This window comes from Bufo bufo, chromosome 6, assembly GCF_905171765.1.
Source record: "Bufo bufo chromosome 6, aBufBuf1.1, whole genome shotgun sequence".
Taxonomy (NCBI): Eukaryota; Metazoa; Chordata; class Amphibia; order Anura; family Bufonidae; genus Bufo; species Bufo bufo.
Genome location: NC_053394.1, coordinates 322,086,280 through 322,110,829, shown reverse-complemented (window position 1 = coordinate 322,110,829; position 24,550 = coordinate 322,086,280).

Here is a 24,550-nt window from a genome sequence, read left to right as displayed (position 1 = left end):
TATGGAGTGTATTTGTACACTTATACTTGTCATACTTATATTAAATAAAATCATCACCTCTCTCTGTCTCTGTCTCCCAGAAGCACTGAAGTCAATCACTGGCCTCAGCAGTCTTGTGCTGTATACCACTGAGGCCAGCAATTGGCTGCAGCAGTCACATGCTGCATATAGGATGTCATTGCTGTAGCCAAGAACATGATGCCAAGGTCACAGGGGCGGGGAGGAAAACAATGGTGACACTGGAGCAAAGGAGGTTGGAACTGGTATATATAACTTATTTTATTGTTTCTTTTCCTTTTTTTTTAAAACAGTTTTTTTGCAAACTCGGCCAGCCCCTTTAAATGCAGCCTATGACCACGATTGAGGTTAGTAAGCCATCAGTCTGCTATTATACAGCTCCCAAACCTGCCCAGATCAGAACTGTCTTGCCCTACAAAGGGCATTAGGAACTAGGAAATTAGCTCAGTTTTGAGTATCAGCTTTGCTTGAAGCAGCATTCATGTACTTTGTACTAAATTTATCAAGTGTTGCATGTGATTTGTTAAAAAGGGATTTTGGTTTTAGTGATTACATTTATTTGTTTAGAGGATAGGAAGCCATACAATCAATTAATTTTATTTAAAATATTGCTTGCATACCTTTCATTTATCCACGTACTACAAAAAATGGTATGGCCCGTTTTGGTCCTGTGTAATGCATTCATAGAAGAATTGAATAGTACTAAACTTGGTTTCAGTCATGTGACCTTCACATGTGTCATGTGACCTCTTATACAGGTTAAAAGCATGCCTAGAAAACTGTCCATTATAAGTCAATAGGGTCCCCTCCTGACCATTGTCTATGGACCATTGGGCTGCCGTAAAGCAATTTTTTTATGCTTTGTAAATGCTGTTAAGAACAGCTCAGGCAATATGGAATTCACCATAATAATGTTCAGGAAATAGTATAAAAAAAACTGCAATCAGAAAATAAAAACAGATTAGACAAAAAGAACATGTGTTACTATTAGAGTTGAGCGAACCCGAACTGTACAGTTCGGGTTCGTATCGAACTTTAGGTTTTTTGGCACCAGGACGCGAACCCGAACATTTACGTAAAAGTTCGGGTTCGGTGTTCGGCGCTTTCTTGGCGCTTTTTGAAAGGCTGCACAGCAGCCAATCAACAAGCGTCATACTACTTGCCCCAAAAGGCCATCACAACCATGCCTACAATTGGCATGGCTGTGATTGGCCAACTGCAGCATGTGACCCAGCCTCTATTTAAGCTGGAGTCACATAGCGCCGCCCATCACTCTGCTCGGATTAGTGTAGGGAGAGGCTGCAGCTGCTGTGAGGGAGAGATCAGGGAGAAATCTTATGAAGAACTGCTTTTTACTCAGCGATCTACAGCAAATGTGTTTTGTGGGTGCAGTGCACAATTTTTTTAAGCCTGCCCTGAGCCAACTACTGCTGAAAACAAACTTTTTTTACTTCAGTTTTTCAATATCAATACATAATCGGCAGTCATTTTATGCAACGATAGTGCACCAGCACAGGATATCTGCAAGTCCAGAAATACAACTTTTTGCTTACGGGGGTTAAAAAAACCTTTTTTTCATATAGTGCACATGTAGGATTAGACGTGCATAAGTGAGTGTCACATTTAGGCTAGAAATACAGCTTTTTGCTTAATGGGGTGGAAAAAAAACATCTGTTTCATATAGTGCACATCTGGGATTAGACGTGCATAAGTGAGTGTCATATTTAGGCCATAAATACAGCTTTTTGCTTACTGGGGTGAAAAAACCCTCTGATATACTGCACATCTAGGATTAGACGTGCATAAGTGACTGTGAAATTTAGGCCACAAATACGGCTTTCTCATACTAGGGCATACTGAGGTAAAAAAATAACATCTGTTTCATATAGTGCACATCTAGGATTAGACGTGCATAAGTGACTGTCACATTTAGGCCAGAAATACGGCTTTGTGCTTACTGGGGTGAAAAAACCTTCTGATATACTGCACATCTGGGATTAGATGTGCATAAGTGACTGTCACATTTAGGCCAGTAATACGGCTGTTTGGTTACTGGGGCATACTGGGGTGAAAAAAAAAATCATCTGTTTCATATAGTGCACATCTAGGATTAGACGTGCATAAGTGAGTGTCACATTTAGGCCAGAAATACAGCTTTTTGCTTACTGGGGTGAAAAAACCCTCTGATATACGGCACATCTGGGATTAGACGTGCATAAGTGACTGTGAAAATTAGGCCACAAATACGGCTTTCTCATACTGGGGTGAAAAAAAAACATCTGTTTCATATAGTGCACATCTAGGATTAGACGTGCACAAGTGAGTGTCACATTTAGGTCAGAAATACAGCTTTTTGCTTACTGGGGTGAAAAAAAAATATGTTTCATATAGTGCACATCTAGGATTAGACGTGCATAAGTAAGTGTCACATTTAGCCCAGAAATACAGCTTTTTGCTTACTGGGGTGAAAAAAACCCTCTGATATACTGCACATCTGGGATTAGACGTGCATAAGTGAGTGTCACATTTAGGCCAGAAATACGGTTTTGTGCTTACTTGGGTGAAAAAACCCTCTAATATACTGCACATCTGGGATTAGACGTGCATAAGTGACTGTGAAAATTAGGCCACAAATACGGCTTTCTCATACTAGGGCATACTGGGGTGAAAAAAAAAACCCATCTGTTTCATATAGTGCACATCTAGGATTAGACATGCATAAGTGAATGTCACATTTAGGCCCGAAATACGGCTTTGTGCTTACTGGGTTGAAAAAACCCTCTAATATACTGCACATCTGGGATTAGACATGCATAAGTGACTGTCACATTTAGGCCAGAAATACGGCTTTGTGCTTACTGGGGTTAAAAAACCCTCTGATATACTGCACATCTGGGATTAGATGTGCATAAGTGACTGTCACATTTAGGCCAGTAATACGGCTGTTTGGTTACTGGGGCATACTGGGGTGGAAAAAAAAACATCTGTTTCATATGGTGCACATCTAGGATTAGACATGCATAAGTGAGTGTCACATTTAGGCCAGAAATACAGCTTTTTGCTTACTGTGGTGAAAAAACCCTCTGATATAGGGCACATCTGGGATTAGACGTACATAAGTGACTGTGAAATTTAGGCCACAAATACGGCTTTCTCATACTGGGGCATACTGGGGTGAAAAACATCTGTTTCATATAGTGCACTTCTAGGTTTAGACGTGCATAAGTGAGTGTCACATTTAGGCCAGAAATACAGCTTTTTGCTTACTGTGGTGAAAAAAAAAACCATCCGTTTCATATAGTGCACATCTGGGATTAGACATGCATAAGTGACTGTCACATTTAGGCCCGAAATATGGCTTTTTGGTTACTGGGGCATACTGGGGTGAAAAAACAAACATCTGTTTCATATAGTGCAAATATAGGATTATACGTGCATAAGTGAATGTCAGATTTAGGCCAGAAATACGGCTTTGTGCTTACTGGGGTGAAAAAAAAACATCTGTTTCATATAGTGCACATCTAGGATTAGACGTGCAGAAGTGACTGTCACATTTAGGCCAGAAATACAGCTTAATGCTTACTGGGGTGAAAAAAAAACCTGATATACTGCACATCTGGGATTAGACATGCATAAATTACTGTCACATTTAGGCCAGAAATACAGCTTTGTGCTTACTGGGGTGAAAAAACCCTCTGATATACTGCACATCTGGGATTAGACGTGCATAAATTACTGTGAAATTTAGCCCACAAATCCCGCTTTAATATAGAGTTAAAAAAAAATAATTGAGTGCAATACCCTACATCAGGGTTTTTTTGGGCAGTTAATTATTTTTAACAGACTTAACCACTTTTTACTTTGCTTTGTGAACGCTAACTATGAGGCAAACATCTAATAAGGGACGCGGTCATGGTCATGGTGGTGGTGTTGGTGGAGCCTCTGGTGCAGGGAGACGACGTGGCCGTTATGCCACAGGTCCCAGTAGCCGCCAGAATCTACAGCGATATTTGGTCGGGCCTAATGCCGTTCTAAGGATGGTAAGGCCTGAGCAAGTACAGGCGCTAGTCAAGTGGGTGGCCGACAGTGGATCCAGCACGTTCACATTATCTCCCACCCAGTCTTCTGCAGAAAGCGCACAGGTGACGACTGAAACCCATGCCCATCAGTCTGTCACATCACCCCCGTGCATATCAGGGAACCTGTCTGCGCTTCAAGTCATGCAGCAGTTTTTTATGCTGTTTGAAGACTCTGTGGCAGGGTTTCCCAAGGGCATCCACCTAGCCCTTCCCCAGGGGTGGAAGACATAGAATGCACTGACGCACAACCACTTATGTTTCCTGATGAGGACATGGGAATACCACCTCAGCACGTCTCTGATGATGACGAAACACAGGTGCCAACTGCTGCGTCTTTCTGCAGTGTGCAGACCGAAAAGGAGGTCAGGGAGGAAGACTGGGTGGGGGACGATGAGGTCCTAGACCCCACATGGAATGAAGGTCGTGCCACTGACTTTCAGAGTTCGGAGGAAGAGGCAGTGGTGAGACCGAGCCAACAGCTTAGCAAAAGCGGGAGCAGGGTGCAAAAGCAGAGCAGCCATCGCCAAAATAGTTTGCCTGCTACTGGCCACCATCACCAGGGACCGAGCACACCAAAGGCAGCTTCAAGGAGTTCCCTGGCATGGCACTTCTTCACACAATGTGCTGACGACAAGACCCAAGTGGTTTGCACGCTGTGCCATCAGAGCCTGAAGCGAGGCATTAACGTTCTGAACCTTAGCACAACCTGCATGACCAGGCATCTACATGCGAGACACGGGCTGCAGTGGAGTAAGCACCTTCAAAACCAAGAAAGGGCTCAGGCCCCTCCTGCTCCCTCTTCTACTGCTGTCTCTTCCCCCGCCTCTGGAGGAACATTGGCACCTGCCGCCCAGCAAACAGAGGATGTGCCACCAACAACACCACCTCCGTCACCAAGCATCTCCACCATGTCACACGGAAGCGTTCAGCTCTCCATCTCACAAACCTTTGATAGAAAGCGTAAATTCCCACCTAGCCACCCTCGATCCCTGGGCCTGAATGCCAGCATTTCTAAACTACTGGCCTTTGAAATGCTGTCATTCAGGCTGGTGGAGACGGACAGCTTCAAACAGCTCATGTCGCTTGCTGTCCCACAGTACGTCAGTCCCAGCCGCCACTACTTCTCCAGGAAAGCCGTGCCCTCCATGCACAACCAAGTATCGGATAAAATCAAGTGTGCACTGCGCAACGCCATCTGTGGCAAGGTCCACCTAACGACAGATACGTGGACCAGTAAGCACGGCCAGGGACGCTATATCTCCCTAACTGCACACTGGGTAAATGTAGTGGCGGCTGGGCCCCAGGCGGAGAGCTGTTTGGCGCACGTCCTTCCGCCGCCAAGGATCGCAGGGCATCATTCTTTGCCTCCTGTTGCCTCCTGTTCCTACTCTGCTTCCTCCTCCTCTTCTACCACCTCCTCATCCGGTCAGCGACAGACCTTCACCACCAACTTTAGCACAGCCAGGGGTTGTGGAGAGGTATAGAACAACAGACCGACGAGTGGTTGCTGCCAGTGAGCCTCAAGCCCGGCCTGGTGGTGTGCGATAATGGGCGAAATCTCGTTGCAGCTCTGGGACTAGCCGGTTTGACGCACATCCCTTGCCTGGCGCATGTGCTGAATTTTGTGGTGCAGAAATTCATTTACAACTACCCCGACATGTCAGAGTTGCTGCGTAAAGTGCGGGCCGTCTGTGCGCGCTTCCAGCGTTCTCATCCTGCCGCCGCTCGGCTGTCTGCTTTACAGCGTAACTTCGGCCTTCCCGCTCATCGCCTCATATGCGAAATGCCCACCAGGTGGAACTCCACCTTGCACATACTGGAGAGACTGTGCGAGCAGCAGCAGGCCATAGTGGAGTTTCAGCTGCAGCACGCACGGGTAAGTCGCACTGTGGAACAGCACCACTTCACCACCAATGACTGGGCCTCCATGCAAGACCTGTGTGCCCTGTTGCACTGTTTCGAGTACTCCACCAACATGGCCAGTGGCGATGACGCCGTTATTAGCGTTACAATACCACTTCTATGTCTCCTTGAGAAAACACTTAGGGCGATGATGGAAGAGGATGTGGCCCAGGCCGAGGAGGAGGAAGAGGGGTCATCTCTAACACTTTCATTCCAGTCTTTTAGAAGTGGCTCAGAGGGAGGATTTTTGCAACAGCAGAGGCAAGGTACAAATTTGGCCAGCCAGGGCCCACTACTGGAGGACGAGGATGAGGAGGAGGATGGTGATGAAGCATGTTCACAGCGGGGTGGCATCTAACGCAGCTCGGGCCCATCACTGGTGCGTGGCTGGGGGGATACGGAGGACGCAGACGATACGCCTCCCACAGAGGACAGCTTGTCCTTACCTCTGGGCAGCCTGGCACACATGAGCGACTACATGCTGCAGTGCCTGTGCAACGACAGCAGAGTTGCCCACATTTTAACGTGTGCTGACTACTGGGTGGCCACCCTGCTGGATCCCCGTTACAAAGACAATGTGCCGTCCTTAATTCCCTCACTGGAGCGTGATAGACGGTAGATGCGCTTCTGAGAGCATTCCCGACTGACACCGGGGGACAAGTGGAAGCACAAGGCGAAGGCAGGGGAGGAGGAAGAGGTCGCCAACGCAGCTGTGTCAGCGCCAGCACCTCAGAAGGCAGGGTTAGCATGGCCGACATTTGGAAAAGCTTTGTCACCTCGCTGCAACAACCAGCCCCAACTGCTGATATGGAGCATGTTAGCAGGAGGCAGCATTTGAACAACATGGTGGAACAGTACCTGTGCACACGCCTACACGTACTGACTGATGGTTCTGCCCCATTCAACTTCTGGGTCTCCAAATTGTCCACATGGCCAGAGCTTGCCCTGTATGCCTTGGAGGTGCTGGCCTGCCCTGCAGCCAGTGTACTCTCTGAATGTGTATTTAGCACGGCAGGAGGCGTCATTACAGACAGACGCAGCCGCCTGTCCACAGCCAACGTGGACAAGCTCACGTTCATTAAAATGAACCAGGCTTGGATCCCTCAGGACTTGTCTGTACCTTGTGCAGAATAGACAGTTCTAACAGCCTCAACCATCCATCCTTGTACTCAAGTGCACTTATTCCTTTTTTTATTTTATATCTCCCAATATTTTGGGGGATAGCCCTATGTAAAAATGCAAAATAACACACATCTGTGTTGGCTACCTATTCCTCCTTCACCGCCGCTTCCACCTAGACCGCCATGTGAGCCTACACGGCCACATCCACCCATTCACTGCCTCCTCAACCTCTTCCTCCTACATCATTCCTAATTTTTATTTTTTTAAGGTCTTTTATGTTTTTTTAATTCATTTCCCTATCCACATTTGTTTGCAGAGCATTTGCCATGCTCTTAAGCACATTTTGCTGCCTTTTGCAGCCCTCTAGCTCTTTCCTTGACATTTTTACAGCTATTTTAGTGCTCAAAAGTTCGGGTCCCCATTGACCAATGGGGTTTGGGTCAAGTTCGGGTGCCGAACCCGAATTTTTTTTTAAGTTCGGCCGAACCTGCCGAACCCGAACATCCATGTGTCTGCTCAACTCTAGTTACTATCTGGTTTTAAATGGCAGATACATTTTTGGTGACACATTTCCTTTAACTGCCCAGGTATCTAACAGGTGAATAATGCTTGACTGAGGAGCAGAACATATACAGTATTGCTATCTGTAGCATCTCAGCCTATTAGTGTCAGCATAGATGCAGATCTAACGTTATTCAGTGTCTCCCCTTGTGAGCGTTAGTTTTTTTTGACACTTAATTAACAACATGACAACATCACCTAGAGCAGTGGTGGCGAACCTATGGCACTGGTGCCAGAGGCGGCACTCAGAGCCCTCTCTGTGGGCACCTGCACCCTGGAAAAAGTCTATGGTGTACCAATATGCCTTAGGCTGAGTTCACACGGGCGAGATTTCCGCACGGGTGCAATGCGTGAGGTGAACGCATTGCACCCGCACTGAATCCGGACCCATTCACTTCTATGGGGCTGTGCACATGAGCGGTGATTTTCACGCATCACTTATGCGTTAAGTGAAAATCGCAGCATGCTCTATATTGTGCGTTTTCCATGCAACGCAGGCCCCATACAAGTGAATGGGGCTGCATGAAAATCGCAAGCATCCGCAATCAAGTGCGGATGCGGTGCGATTTTCACGCATGGTTGCTAAGATGACAGTCTATTCACTGTATTATTTTCCCTTATAACATGGTTATAAGGGAAAATAATAGCATTCTTTAATACAGAATGCTTAGTAGGTGGTCAATTGAGAGTTAAAAAATAAAAAATAATTAACTCACCTTCTCCTCTTGATCGCGTAGCTGCTGGTCTCTTCTTACTTCTTTAATCATGAGCTGCCGGCTAAAGGACCTGTGGTGACATCACATCACATGGTCCAATCACATGGTCCATCACCGTGGTGATCTGACGTCACCACAGGTATTTAGCCGGCAGCTCATGAATAAAGAAGTAAGAAGAGACCGGCAGCTATGCGATCAAGAGGAGAAGGTGAGTTAATTATTTTTTATTTTTTAACCCTCAATTGACCACCTACTAAGCATTCTGTATTAAAGAATGCTATTATTTTCCCTTATAACCATGTTATAAGGGAAAATAATTACATCTACACAACACCGAACCCAAATCTGAACTTCAGTGAAGATGTTCGGGTCTGAGTACCACAGTCAGTTTTTTATCACGCGCGTGCAAAACGCATTGCACCTGCGCGATAAAAACTGAACGGAAAGCAATCGCAGTCAAAACTGACTGCAATTGGGTACCTACTCGCGCGGGTTTGACGCAACGCATCCGGACCTTATCCGGACACGCTCGTGTGAACTCAGCCTTAGACTTTTCCTGCCATTCATCAGCGCAGGGCGCGCTATGAACGGCGTAGGCAGCACACTGAATATAGGCAGGCTATTATAGCTAAATGATACAATACATGGAAGATATACTATACTGGACTGTAGTATTCAGGTTTAACTGCTATGTTGGCACTGTGCGATAAAGAGGTGGGTTTTGGGTTGCAGTTTGGGCTTTCGGTCTGTAAAAGGTTCGCCATCACTGACCTAGAGACTGGCAGCCATTTTACAGAACACCTAGAGAGATGCAGCCATGTAAATAGACACAAAGATATTGTTATAGCCACAACAGAATCATTATTCCACTAGCCTTATTTAGTTATCACGTGAATGTGTCCTGCGTGCTGATTGAGCGATATATGTCCTGAAAGGCCAGCTTGACATATATCCACCAGTCCAGCTCAGTTCCCCTCCAGCGAGATGCAGAAAATGCCAGAGGGAAACTGACACTAGAACTGATCCCATAGTTTTCTATGGGATCATTAATATTCATCTGGCACATCACTAATGATGCTGGATGTCAAATAGCATTGGACAGAAAAATGATGCATGCAGCGGTTTCCTGTCCAGCGCTATCAGTGTATAGATGTCAGATCTGTGCACTGAAGTGCAGTACACATATATTAATAGTGTGCTACTGAAGTAGCTGGCAGGGCACAACTAATATATATGTGAAGGGGGCCTAACATGGTTGCTTAGTAAATGTCAAGGGTCACATGACATGAGGGTATCACATAACTGATGCTATGTTTCAGTTATGCCATGGATATATTACACAGGACTCGATGGGCTATATCATTCTACTATCTATATAGGGGTCAAGTTCCTGATAGAAAAAAAAGTATGTATGCAGAATTTTAAATACATGTATATTACAAAATTGTTTGATTACCTATTATATAAACACATACAAAAATACAAGTTTGAATACTCTTTCAAGACTGGAAAATTTTCCGTTTTTTTTCGTTTTCATATTTTACTCACAGCTGTCTCAAAGCCATAACTTTTTTATTTTTTAAATTACATGGCCGTATGTACAGTCGTGGCCAAAAGTTTTGAGAATTAGATAAATATTGGAAATTGGAAAAGTTGCTGCTTAAGTTTTTATAATAGCAATTTGCATATACTCCAGAATGTTATGAAGAGTGATCAGATGAATTGCATAGTTCTTCTTTGCCATGAAAATTAACTTAATCCCAAAAAAACCTTTCCACTGCATTTCATTGCTGTCATTAAAGGACCTGCTGAGATCATTTCAGTAATCGTCTTGTTAACTCAGGTGAGAATGTTGACGAGCACAAGGCTGGAGATCACTATGTCAGGCTGATTGGGTTAAAATGGCAGACTTGACATGTTAAAAGTAGGGTGATGCTTGAAATCATTGTTCTTCCATTGTTAACCATGGTGACCTGCAAAGAAACGCGTGCAGCCATCATTGCGTTGCATAAAAATGGCTTCATAGGCAAGGATATTGTGGCTACTAAGATTGCACCTCAATTAACAATTTATAGGATCATCAAGAACTTCAAGGACAGAGGTTCAATTCTTGTTAAGAAGGCTTCAGAGCGTCCAAGAAAGTCCAGCAAGCGCCAGGATCGTCTCCTAAAGAGGATTCAGCTGCGGGATCGGAGTGCCACCAGTGCAGAGCTTGCTCAGGAATGGCAGCAGGCAGGTGTGAGCGCATCTGCACGCACAGTCAGGCGAAGACTTTTGGAAGATGGCCTGGTGTCAAGAAGGCCAGCAAAGAAGCCACTTCTCTCCAAAAAAACATCAGGGACAGATTGATCTTCTGCAGAAAGTATGGTGAATGGACTGCTGAGGACTGGGGCAAAGTCATATTCTCCAATGAAGCCTCTTTCTGATTGTTTGGGGCATCTGGAAAAAGGCTTGTCCAGAGAAGAAAAGGTGAGCGCTACCATCAGTCCTGTGTCATGCCAACAGTAAAGCATCCTGAGACCATTAGTGTGTGGGGTTGCTTCTCATCCAAGGGAGTGGGCTCACTCACAATTATGCCCAAAAACACAGCCATGAATAAAGAATGGTACCAAAACACCCTCCAACAGCAACTTCTTCCAACAATCCAACAACAGTTTGGTGAAGAACAAAGCATTTTCCAGCACGATGGAGCACCGTGCCATAAGGCAAAAGTGATAACTAAGTGGCTCGGGGACCAAGATGTTGACATTTTGGGTCCATGGCCTGGAAACTGCCCAGATCTTATTCCCATTGAGAACTTGTGGTCAATCCTCAAGAGGCGGGTGGACAAACAAAAACCCAAACTCCAATAAGTGATTATGAAAGAATGGGTTGCTATCAGTCAGGAATTGGCCCAGAAGTTGATTGAGAACATGCCCAGTCGAATTGCAGAGGTCCTGAAAAAGAAGGGCCAACACTGCAAATACTGACTCTTTGCAAAAAAGTCATGTAATTGTCGATAAAAGCCTTTGAAACGTTTGAAGTGCATGTAATTATATTTCACTACATCACAGAAACAACTGAAACAAAGATCTAAAAGCAGTTTAGCAGCAAACTTTGTGAAAACTAATATTTGTGTCATTCTCAAAACTTTTGGCCACGACTGTATAGCCGTACATATACAGTCATGTGAAAAAATTAGGACACCCTTTGAAAGCATGTGGTTTTTTGTAACATTTTTAATAAATGGTTATTTCATCTCCGTTTCAACAATACAGAGAGATTAAAGTAATCCAACTAAACAAAGAAAACTGAAGAAAAGTCTTTTCAAGATCTTCTGTAAATGTCATTCTACAAAAATGCCTATTCTAACTGAGGAAAAAGATAGGACACCCTCACATGTATTCCCTCTTAAATTGGCTCAGATCTCACACAGGTATATCACACCAGGTGCACATAATTAGTAGATCGTTACTCTGCATGTTGAATGAGGCTTGCCCTATTTAAACCTCAGACATTTAGTTTGGTGTGCTCCTGACTGTTGAAGTGAGAGTGAGCACCATGGTGAGAGCAAAAGAGCTGTCAGAGGACTTCAGAAAAAAGATTGTAGCAGCCTATGAGTCTGGGAAGGGATTTAAAAAGATCTCAAAAGATTTTGAAATCAGCCATTCCACTGTCCGGAAGATAGTCTACAAGTGGAGGGCTTTCAAAACAACTGCCAACATGCCCAGGACTGGTCGCCCCAGCAAGTTCACCCCAAGAGCAGACCGCAAGATGCTAAAAGAGGTATCCAAAAACCCTAAAGTGTCATCTCGAGAACTACAGCAGGCTCTGGCTACTGTTGATGTAGAAGTACATGCCTCTACAATCAGAAAGAGACTGTACAAGTTTAACTTGCATGGGAGGTGTGCAAGGAGGAAACCTTTGCTTTCCAAGAGAAACATCGAGGCCAGACTGACATTTGCCAGCGATAAAGTTGACAAAGACCAGGACTTCTGGAATAATGTTCTTTGGACAGATGAGTCCAAAATTGAATTATTTGGACACAACAGCAGAGGACATGTTTGGCGTAAACCAAACACAGCATTCCAAGAAAAGAACCTCATACCAACTGTGAAGCATGGAGGTGGAAGTGTCATGGTTTGGGGCTGCTTTGCTGCAGCAGGACCTGGTCAGCTCACCATCATAGAATCCACGATGAATTCTACTGTGTATCAGAAGGTGCTTGAAGAACATGTGAGACCATCAGTTAGAAAATTAAAGCTGAAGCGGAACTGGACCATGCAACATGACAATGACCCAAAACATACTAGTAAATCAACCAAAGATTGGCTGAAAAAGAAGAAATGGAGAGTCCTGGAATGGCCAAGTCAAAGTCCAGATTTGAATCCCATTGAGATGCTGTGGGGTGACTTGAAAAGGGCTGTACGTGCAAGAAACCCCTCAAACATCTCACAGCTGAAAAAGTTCTGCATTGAGGAGTGGGGTAAAATTTCCTCAGACCGATGTCGAAGACTGGTAGATGGCTACAAGAACCGTCTCACTGCAGTTATTTCAGCCAAAGGAGGTAACACTCGCTATTAGGGGCAAGGGTGTCCTATCTTTTTCCTCAGTTAGAATAGGCATTTTTGTAGAATGACATTTACAGAAGATCTTGAAAAGACTTTTCTTCAGTTTTCTTTGTTTAGTCGGATTACTTTAATCTCTCTGTATTGTTGAAACGGAGATGAAATAACCATTTATTAAAAATGTTACAAAAAACCACATGCTTTCAAAGGGTGTCCTAATTTTTTCACATGACTGTACTTTCTAATGGCACAATTTATGGTTGCATACAATGTGGTGAGAAGCGGGGGAAAAAATCCAAATGGGGTGGAATTATTAAAAAATGACAACATTCAGCCACTTTTTTACACCGTTACACTGTGACCTTTTACTTTCATTCTCATGGTCAGTACAACTACAACAATACCATATACGTATAGTTTTTCCTGCATTTTAACTGCTTCCCGACCGCCTAACGCAGGATTGCGTTCTGGCGGCGGTCGATTCATTCCTCCTGGACGCGCCGGCGCATCATCTCGCGAGACGCTAGATTACGCTCACAGCCGGCCCGCGCATGCGCATCGCGGGCCGGCAAAAGTTAAAGGACAAGTTCGTCATCAGCCTGCCAGCCAATGATCGTCGCTGGCAGGCTGATGATTTTCAAAAAAAACGAATCACAAGCCAGTTAACACATTATATTTATAAATATAATGTGTTAAATGGCTTCTGTGCTCCTCTGCTGGTCCTTTTCGTGGGTTGGTCCCAGCAGAGGAGCACACATCACTGTGAGTACACACCAAACACTTCACTTAGCCCCAGATCACCCCCCATCACCCCAATTAACCCCTTGATCACCCCTTGATCGCCCCTGTCAATCACCTAGTGAAAGGGAAAAAAGTGATCAGTGTAAACTGTCACTTTCTTTCCCCACTGGTATTGACGGTTAGGTTTTAGGATAGGATAGGCCCCTTGGTTAGGTAGTTAGCGATCGTTTAGCGCCCACCGCACCGCAGTAACTGATTCGCTGATTAGCGTATCGCTAATCAGCATTTGTACTTTTACAGTATCTGTAAGTGATCAGAACTGATCACATTCAGATCTATAATAGTATTAGTGTCACCTTAGTTCACCCTCCACCCAAAACGCAGTGTTTGCCCGATCAGGCCTGATCGGTCGCCCACACGTGCGTTCACCCACGCCCGCCCCGCCGCCCCGCCGTTTTTTTTTTGATCACTGCACAATCACTTTACAAGAGCTGCGGCGATAAAAAAATTAGTTTTGATATTTTTTATCAATCACAGAGGCCTCCGGTACTTTGCTAGCCTCCCATTTGTAAGACAGGCTTGCTTTTTTAGTTGACCAAATGGCAAACAAGGGGTATTCTTCTGAAGAGGCCTACAGGATTCTGACCCAGTCGGATGAGGAATGGGAACCCTCATCTGACGAATCTAGCGGGTCAGAATATGAACCTGTAGAAAGCAGTGGCAGTCTGACCCAAAGTTCGGACGAGGAGGTTGAGGTCCCTGATAGCACCAGGCGTACCTGGCCCAGTGTTGCTAGACCACAGGTTGCGCAGGATCCGCTTCAAGGGCAGCAGAGTGGGGCTGGTGCTGTCGGATTACGTGGTGAGGCATACACCAGCAGCGCAGCCCATCCTGGACCTAGTACCAGCACTGCCGTACAACATGGTGAAGTGGCGAGCACCAGAAGGGCAGTTGAAGCTGGTACGGTGCCACGTGCATTAGTTCCCCCGTCGCAGCCACCGCACAGACAGGCTCGTAGAGCCCCAGAGTCCCTTAGGTGCTGGCAAACCCTGATTGGCAGCCCCCAACTTCAGCCGCACCAATAGTTCCCCCTTTCACCGCCCAGTCTGGAGTTCGGGTTGAGACAGCTCAGATTGGTTCGGCACTGGGATTTTTTGAGCTGTTCTTGACTGCGGAGCTCTTGGACTTAGTCGTGGCAGAAACAAATCGGTAGGCCACTCAATTTATAGCGGCCAACCCGGGAAGCTTTTATGCCCAGTCTTTCCGGTGGAAACCCGTCCAAGTTTCCGAAATTAAAATTTTTCTGGGCCTTCTCCTCAACATGGGCCTGACAAAAAAGCATGAATTGCGGTCATATTGGTCCACAAACCCAATTCATCACATGCCCATGTTCTCTGCTGCCATGTCCAGGACACGATTTGAGACCATCCTGCGTTTCCTGCACTTTAGCGACAACAGCACCTCTCATCCCAGAGGCCACTCAGCTTTTGATAGGCTCCACAAAATTTGGCCCCTCATATACCACTTCAACACCAAATTTGCAGATTTGTATACCCCTGAGCAAAACATCTGCGTAGACGAGTCCCTTATACATTTTACCGGGCGCCTTGGCTTTAAACAATACATCCCAAGCAAGCGCGCCCGGTATGGGGTCAAATTGTATAAGTTCTGTGAAAGGGCCACAGGCTATACCCACAAATTTCGGATCTATGGGGGTAAAGATCAGACCCTGGAGCCGGTTGGTTGCCCTGACTACCTGGGGAGCAGTCGGAAGACAGTCTGGGACTTGGTGTCACCCTTATTTGGCAAGGGGTACCATCTTTATGTGGACAATTTTTACACAAGTGTGCCCCTCTTCAGGCATTTGTTCCTAGATTGGCTGCTGTGGCACCGCGCGACCTAGTCATTACCACCCGTCTTGCAAGGGGGGAGAGGGCTGCCTTGTGTAACGAAGAACTGCTCGCGGTGAAATGGAGAGACAAGCGTGACGTTTACATGCTCTCCTCCATTCACGCAGACACGACAATACAAATAGAACGGGCAACCAGTGTCATTGAAAGCCCCTCTCAGTCCACGACTATAACCTTCACATGGGAGGGGTGGACTTCAATGACCAGATGTTGGCTCCTTATTTAGTTTCCCGATGCACCAGACGCTGGTATAAGAAGGTGTCTGTATATTTGATTCAATTGGCTGCATATAATAGTTTTGTTCTCTACAGTAAGGCTGGGAGAACAGGATCCTTCCTTAAATTTCAGGAAGAGATCATTGAGAACCTCCTGTATCCAGGAGGTTCCGTGGCCCCATCCACCAGTGTAGTGAGCGGTCTACACGAGCGACATTTCCCCAATGTCGTTGCTGGTACCTCAACCCAACCGTCACCCCGAAAAAGATGTCGTGTCTGTAGCAGGAGTGGAATAAGGCGTGACACCCGCTATTTCTGTCCTGACTGCCCTGACCACCCTGCCCTATGCTTAGGGTAGTGTTTCCGGAAGTACCACACACAGGTACACTTAGCATAGGGATTGCGTTCCACAGGACAGGCACACAGGGCTATTAGGGCCCTTTCACTCACAGCTGCTGCAAACCTCTCCTTTCACCTGGGACAAAGTGCATAATGTACTTCGCCACATCTCTGGGCGATTTGCGCTTTGCACATTGTCCCATGGGGAAGGAGAGGTTTGTCCTATAAAGGTAAAAAAATAAAATAAAAAAATAAAATCACCGGTAAGCAAAAAAGTTAACGTTCTGTTCAAAAAGTTAAATAAAGTTTATATGTTCCGTTCAAATGTTATTATAAAGTTAATAAATGTATTGCGTTGCGGCCTGTTTTTTTTTTTACCTTCTAGGTGGACCAACCGATCAACCAGCTGCAGCACTGATGTGCATTCTGACAGAAGCATTGCGCTGCTGTCAGATTACACAAAAGTCGGTGTATGCGGCGCTGCAAGACAAAATTTCTCCTCTGCAGTAAAAGATACGTTTGCCGAGGCTTATGAGCTGAGGGGGAGGTGGTGTTCATATACTTTGGCAAACACTTTGTATATTTAAAAAAAAATACTAAATCCCGGCAATGATTTATTCATCCACATCGATTGATGTGAATGGAGAAATCGGGTTTGCCAGGGCATACGGGCTGAGTGGGTTTGGATGTTGGGCGGAGCTCCTATGTCCTGGCAGACGCCTTTCCCCTCCTTTTTTTTTTTTGGCAGAGATTTTTTCATCCACATTGATCAATGCGAATGAATAAATCTGTGCCGTTCATTTTTTCTTTCAGCCCAGAGGCTGAACGAAAAAAATATATATCATTACCCGTATGCTCAATATAAGGAGAATAGCAGAAACTCCTAATGCTGGCCATACATGTAATGATTGCGGAGACCCTCAAATGCCAGGGCAGTACAAACACCCCAGAAATGACCCCATTTTGGAAAGAAGACACCCCAAGGTATTCGCTGAGGGGCATATTGAGTCCATGAAAATTTGAAATTTTTGTCCCAAGTTAGCAGAAAGGGAGACTTTGTGAGAAAAAACATAAAAAAATCAATTTCCGCTAACTTGTGCAAAAAAAAAAAATCTTCTATGAACTCGCCATGCCCCTCATGGAATACCTTGGGGTGTCTTCTTTCCAAAATGGGGTCACATGTGGGGTATTTATACTGCCCTGGCATTTTAGGGGCCCTAAAGCGTGAGAAGAAGTCTGGGATCCAAATGTCTAAAAATGCCCTCCTAAAAGGAATTTGGGCCCCTTTGCGCATCTAGGCTGCAAAAAAGTGTCACACATGTGGTATCGCCGTACTCAGGAGAAGTTGGGCAATGTGTTTTGGGGTGTCATTTTACATATACCCATGCTGGGTGAGATAAATATCTCGGTCAAATGCCAACTTTGTATAAAAAAAATGGAAAAAGTTGTCTTTTGCCGAGATATTTCTCTCACCCAGCATGGGTATATGAAAAAAGACACCCCAAAACACATTGCCCAACTTCTCCTGAGTACGGCGATACCACATGTGTGACACTTTTTTGCAGCCTAGGTGGGCAAAGGGGCCCACATTCCAAAGAGCACCTTTAGGATTTCACAGGGCATTTTTTACACATTTTGATTTCAAACTACTTCTCACGCATTAGGGCCCCTAAAATGCCAGGGCAGTATAACTACCCCACAAGTAACCCCATTTTGGAAAGAAGACACCCCAAGGTATTTTGTGATGAACATAGTGAGTTCATGGAAGTTTTTATTTTTTGTCACAAGTTAGTGGAATATGAGACTTTGTAAGGAAAAAAATAAATAAAAAATCATCATTTTCCGCTAACTTGTGACAAAAAATAAAAAGTTCTATGAACTCACTATGCCCATCAGCGAATACCTTAGGGTGTCTACTTTCTGAAATGAGGTCATTTGTGGGGGTTTTCTACTGTCTGGGCATTGTAGAACCTCAGGAAACATGACAGGTGCTCAGAAAGTCAGAGCTGCTTCAAAAATTCACATTTTTGTACCATAGTTTGTAAACGCTATAACTTTTACCTAAACCATTTTTTTTTTATCCAAACATTTTTTTTTATCAAAGACATGTAGAACAATAAATTTAGAGAAAAATTTATATATAGATGTCGTTTTTTTTGAAAAATTTTACAGCTGAAAGTGAAAAACTTCATTATTTTGCAAAAATTTCGTTAAATTTCGATTAATAACAAAAAAAGTAAAAATTTCAGCAGCAATGAAATACCACCAACTGAAGAAAAGGAGGTAAAATTCATTTGGGTGGTAAGTTGTATGACCGAGCAATAAACGGTGAAAGTAGTGTAGTGCAGAATTGTAAAAAGTGGTCTGGTCATTAAGGGTGTTTAAGCTAGGGGAGCTGAGGTGGTTAATACTGAAAAAAAATTTAAACTTTGGAAAAAACTTTTTCTTTGCATTACCATAGTCTGAACCCCATAACTTTTTTTATTTTAATGTTTATGGAGCTGTGTGAGAGCTCATTTTTTGTGGGGCGATCTGTACTATTCATTGATACCATTCTTGGGTGTGTATGACTCTTTGATCACTCTTTATAAAAAATTTATGGAAGGTGAAGCCCTGCAGTGAGGCTGTACAGCATAGTATGCTGCTGTACAGCCTCCCTGGGGAGTGTATTCCTCCTGTAACTGGGGCTACTATGTCAGCCCCAGTTACAGGAGAAATCAGTAGTAAATAAAATAAAAAAGTGATGTTAAATGTCCCCCAGAGGTCTTGTATGACCTTATAGGGGAAACAAAGTGTAAAATAAAAAATTAAAAAGTGTTTGATAAAAATAAAGAAATAAAAGTTTTAACATATAAAAAAGCACCCTTTTCCCCAATTTTCATTTAAAAATTGTTTAAAAAAATCACGCCAAAACAGCTTTTTTTGTCACCTTGCCTTCCAAAAAACATAATATCAAGTCATCAAAAAGTCTTATGTACCCAAAAAAGGTAGTGATAAAAAGTACCATTTGTCTTGCAAAAGGCAAGCTCTCGGACATCTACATTGGCAGAGAAATAAAAATGTTATGGATGTTAGTATATGACGATGCAAAATACAGGGTGGGCCATTTATATGGATACACCTTAATAAAATGGGAATGGTTGGTGATATTAACTTCCTGTTTGTGGCACATTAGTATATGCGAGGGGGGAAACTTTTCAAGATGGGTGGTGACCATGGCGGCCATTTTGAAGTCGGCCATTTTGAATCCAACTTTTGTTTTTTCAATAGGAAGAGGGTCATGTGACACATCAAACTTATTGGGAATTTCACAAGAAAAACAATGGTGTGCTTGGTTTTAACGTAACCTTATTCTTTCATGAGTTATTTACAAGTTTCTTTTTGTTTACAGCCATTGACATGTCGCCGAGGTTAACACGTGAGGAGCGGATAGAAATTGTGTTGATGTTTGGTGAACGCAGTAACCGGGTCATTGCAGCAAATTTCAATGCAAGACACCCTACGAGACCACCCATTTCCCATGCTACAGTTAGCAAACTGCTTGCTAAGTTTCGTGAAACTGGTTCAGTGTTGGATTTGCCAAAATGTGGATGCATGAAATCTGTCTCTAATGAAGAAACATCAGTGGCTGTCCTAGCTTCATTCAGCAAGAGCCCACAGCGTAGCACTCGCCGCATGTCACTAGAGAGTTGCATTAGTCGAACATCCCTTTGGCGGATATTAGCTACTCACAAATGGCACCCGTACAAACTCCAGCTACTGCAGAATCTCAACGAGGATGACCCAGATCGACGGGTGGTTTCTATAATGTAAGCTCATCAAAGTGACTTCAGAACTGAATTGGTCCTTAAAAAAAAGTTGATTTTGAATTTCTTGAAAATTTCAAAAATTGCTTCCAAAATTCTAAACTTTAAAACATCCTAAAAAATAAAATAACATTACCAAAATTATGCCAACATAAAGTAGATATATGGTAAATTTAAATTAATGAGTAGTTTATGAGGTATCATTAGCTGTCTTAAAAGCAGAGAGATTCAAATTTAGAAAATAGTGAAGTTTTCCAAATTTTCAGTAAATTTTATAAATAAAAGTAAAACATATTGACTCACATTTACTATTAATATGACATACAGTGTGTCACAAAAAAACTGTCTCAGAATGGTTTGGATAAGTAAAAGCATTCCAAGGTGACATGTCAGATTCGCTAAATTAGGCTTGTCAGGAAGGGGGTAAATATACTTTGGTTAATATTAAAAAAAATAAAAATTCTATTTATTTACACTTTTTAATAGTTTCCCTAGAGAACTATAACAAGCAGTCTTTAGATTGCTTTTTTCTCATAGACTCCAATGTATTATAAGACTCAGGTCTCATGCACATGGCCGTTGCCCGGCCGTGGCCATATTGCGGTCTGCATATGGCAGGCCCGCAATACACGGACACCGGCCGTGTGCACCCCGCATCACGGATGCAGACCCATTCACTTGAATGGGTCCACAATCCAGGAGATGCAGCGCGGAACGGAAGCACTGTTCTATTTTTTTATGGTGAATGGGTCTCAATCCATCCCGGCCACTGCACGGATGTTGCCCGTGCATTGGGGACCGCAAATTGTGGTCCCCAATGCACGCAACGGCCCCACAACGGCCGTGTGCATGAGGCCTTACACTAAGTTCTTATGGTGCCTTCAATTTTTTATGCCAACCCCCTACTAGGATGGGAGTGCAACTTTTTTGTGACTTTTTAAAAATTATTGTGGCTGTATTTGAATTGTAGCATACATAGCAGCAACATTTGGTGTATTTTTAGTGCAATTTGGCACAGAATCAAATGAGTAAAAAAGAAAATTAAAGGGGTTATCCAACCCCTATAATGACCCCCCAAATGCCGGGTCCCTCTTATACATTATAGTTACCTGCTCCCTGGCACCCGCCTCGTTCTGGATCCCTGCACACCCGCCGCTGCATCTCCCCGTCACTCGGATGAAAACATAAGGGAGGTAAGTATAATGTATAAAAGGGGCCAGGGCAAGGGGGGGCTCATTATAGGGGTTGGAACACCCCTTTAAGCCAACCAATATGTGATACCATAAAACATCAGCCACTGTAATAAATCTAAACATCTGAGTTTTGCTTTGAGTTTACGTTGACAAAAATGGCACCAAAGTTATCAAACAGCACACATTGTTTGATAAACATGACACACCATTAACCTCTTCCTGGCATCTGCCGTACGTGTATGGTGGATGTCAGGTCTTTAAATATGGCGCCTACTTAGAAGCAGAGTGAGCATCATAGCAGCTAGGTGCCTGCTGTTTCACACAGAAGACTCCTTGGCTAATGTCTGTGATCAGCAATAACACCGATCACAGACATTTAACTCCTCATATGTCGTCGAATGTAACCACAACATCTGAGAGAAAAAAAAACAACCGAGAACAACCCACTTCCCGGGCAGGAACACCATTCTCTTGGCTGAGAACAGGGAAGATATTCCTTAATAATAATAATAGGCCAAAGCCTGTACAAGGCTTCTAGGCCTATTACTGGTGCATTCCAGGCCTGTATGTGGCAGCACTGCATTGGAATATACAGATTTTTGTGGAGAATGTGGAGAGGGTGATCACAAGGCTAGGTGAATTTTCCTTCCCAATTCTTTGTGATATAAAATTCCATTACTTAATAGAAATAGCAATCTAATAATTTCAACATGCAATCAGTAGATTGCCATTTCTATTAAGTAATGGAATTAGGGGCTTAATAAAGTAAAAAAATAAAGGGGGTCATTTGTAAAACTGGTATAAAGTAGAACTGGTTTACTTGCCCAAAGCAAACAATCAGATTCCACCTTTCATTTTGGACAGCTCCTTTGGAAAATGAAAGGAGGAATCTGGTTGGTTGCTATAGGAAATTAAGCCAGTTCTACTTTACACCAGTTTGATAAATGACCCCCAAAGTTTAAAAAAATGTAAATAAGGTAAAAAAAAAAAATGTTCAAATCACCCTTCTTTCCCCAAAATAAAAATAAACATCATAGATATCATCATGTCTGAAAATGCCTGTATTATTAAAATATTTATCCCATATGGCGAATGGCGTAATGAAAAATCAAAATGGTCGATACGCTGTTGTTTTTTCGTCGTTATCAAAAAGATATACACTCCAATAAAAACTACTGATCGTCCTACAAAAATTGAGCCCTCGCACAGCTCCATGGACATAACTATAAAAAAGTTATGAGGATCAAAATATGGGGATAAGAAAATATTTATTTTTTTAAAGTTTTTATATTTTTTTGTATTTAATCACAAAAAAAACATATAGATGTAATACAGTTGTGATTGTACTGACCAGATGAATAAAGGTAACAGGTCAGTTTTACCGCATAAGGAATGCAAACAAAATGTTTTTCCAATTGCACCCCATTTGAAACATTTTTATGCTTTCCCCAACATTGTATGCAATTTTAAATGTACAACTTGTTCCACAAGCCCTCATAAAGCTATATGCTTGAAAAGTAAAGTTATGGGTCTGGGAAGGCAAAGAGAAAAAAAACACACAAAAAAGGAAAATCGTCATGTCAGGAAGGAGTTAAACATTTCACTTTTGTCTAGAAATGCTAATTCGGTTTTAATGCCACTTCCATACTGGAGTGAATTTGCAACCCTTTTTCTGACTTTTTTAAAATTTGTAGTGACAAATCTGTTGTAAGAATAATCAATATAGATAACCACTCTCACTTTTCTTCACACGTTTCAAAAATGACAAGAGCGGCGTAAAATGGCAAAAAATAACACATTGTACACTGTCAACATTTTAGACAGGATTAGTAAGGCCCCTTTCACACGGGTGAGTTTTCCGCTCGGGTGCAATGTGTGAGGTGAACGCATTGCACCCGCACTGAATCCGGACCCATTAATTTCTATGGGGCTGTTCACATGAGCGGTGATTTTCACGCATCACTTGTGCGTTGCGTGAAAATCGCAGCATGCTCTATTTTGTGCGTTTTTCACGCAACGCAGGCCCCATAGAAGTGAATGGGGCTGAATGAAAATCGCAAGCATCCGCAAGCAAGTGCGGATGCGGTGCGATTTTCACGCACGGTTGCTAGGAGACGATCATTATTATTTCCCCTTATAACATGGTTATAAGGGAAAATAATAGCATTCTGAATACAGAATGCATAGTAAAACAGCGCTGGAGGGGTTAAAAAAAATAAAAAATCATTTAACTCACCTTAGTCCACTTGTTCGCGATGCCGGCATCTCCTTCTGTCCCCTTTACTGAATAGGACCTGTGGTGAGCATTAATTATAGGTCAAGGACCTTTGATGACGTCACTCCGGTCATCACATGGTACGTCACATGATCTTTTACCATGGTGAATCACCATGGTAAAAGATCATGTGACGTACCATGTGATGACCAGAATGACGTCACCACAGGTCCTGTTGCTGCACAGAGATCAGATGAAGCCAGAAGGAGATGCCGGGCCGCGAAGAAGTGGACTTAGGTGAGTTAAATTATTTTTATTATTTTTTTAACCCCTCCAGCGATGTTTTCCACTTGTTCGCGCAGCCGGCATCTCTTCTGTCTTCATCTGTGAGGAATAGGACCTTTGATGACGTCACTATGCTCATCACATGGTCCATCACATGATCCATCACCATGGTGATGATCATGTGATGGACCATGTGATGAACGCAGTGACGTCATCAAAGGTCTTATTCCTCACAGAACAAGACAGAAGAGATGCGGGCTGCACGAACAAGTGGATTAAGGTGAGTTAAATTATTATTATTATTTTTTTAACCCCTCCAGCCCTATTGTACTATGCATTCTGTATTCAGAATGCTATTATTTTCCCTTATAACTATGTTATAAGGGGAAATAATACAATCTACACAACCTTGAACCCAAACCTGAACTTCAGTGAAGAAGTTTGGGTCTGGGTACCACATTCAGTTTTTTATCACGCGCGTGCAAAACGCATTGCACCCGCGCAATAAAAACTGAACAACGGAACGCAATCACAGTCAAAACTGACTGCAATTGTGTACCTACTCGCGCGGGTTTGCCGCAACGCATCCGGACCTTATCTGGACACGCTCGTGTGAAAGAGGCCTAAATCTCCAAAATGTTGCTGCAAAATGGCACATCTTAAGCTTAGCTATGCCCACTCAGCAGACGAGGGGCAATAGAAACTTCTTTTTTGGTTATTTGCTTTATAACAATGTCTAAAATGAAATGGGCAAAAATGCACAAAATTTTGGCGAAAATTGTTCCAGGATTCAGGTCCAGCAGCGAAAGCAAATGTGGACGACTGTTATACATTTTTGTTAGAAATGGTGGCGAGTATAATTCACAAAAAGATTTCACTATGATGATTATAGAATTGCTAT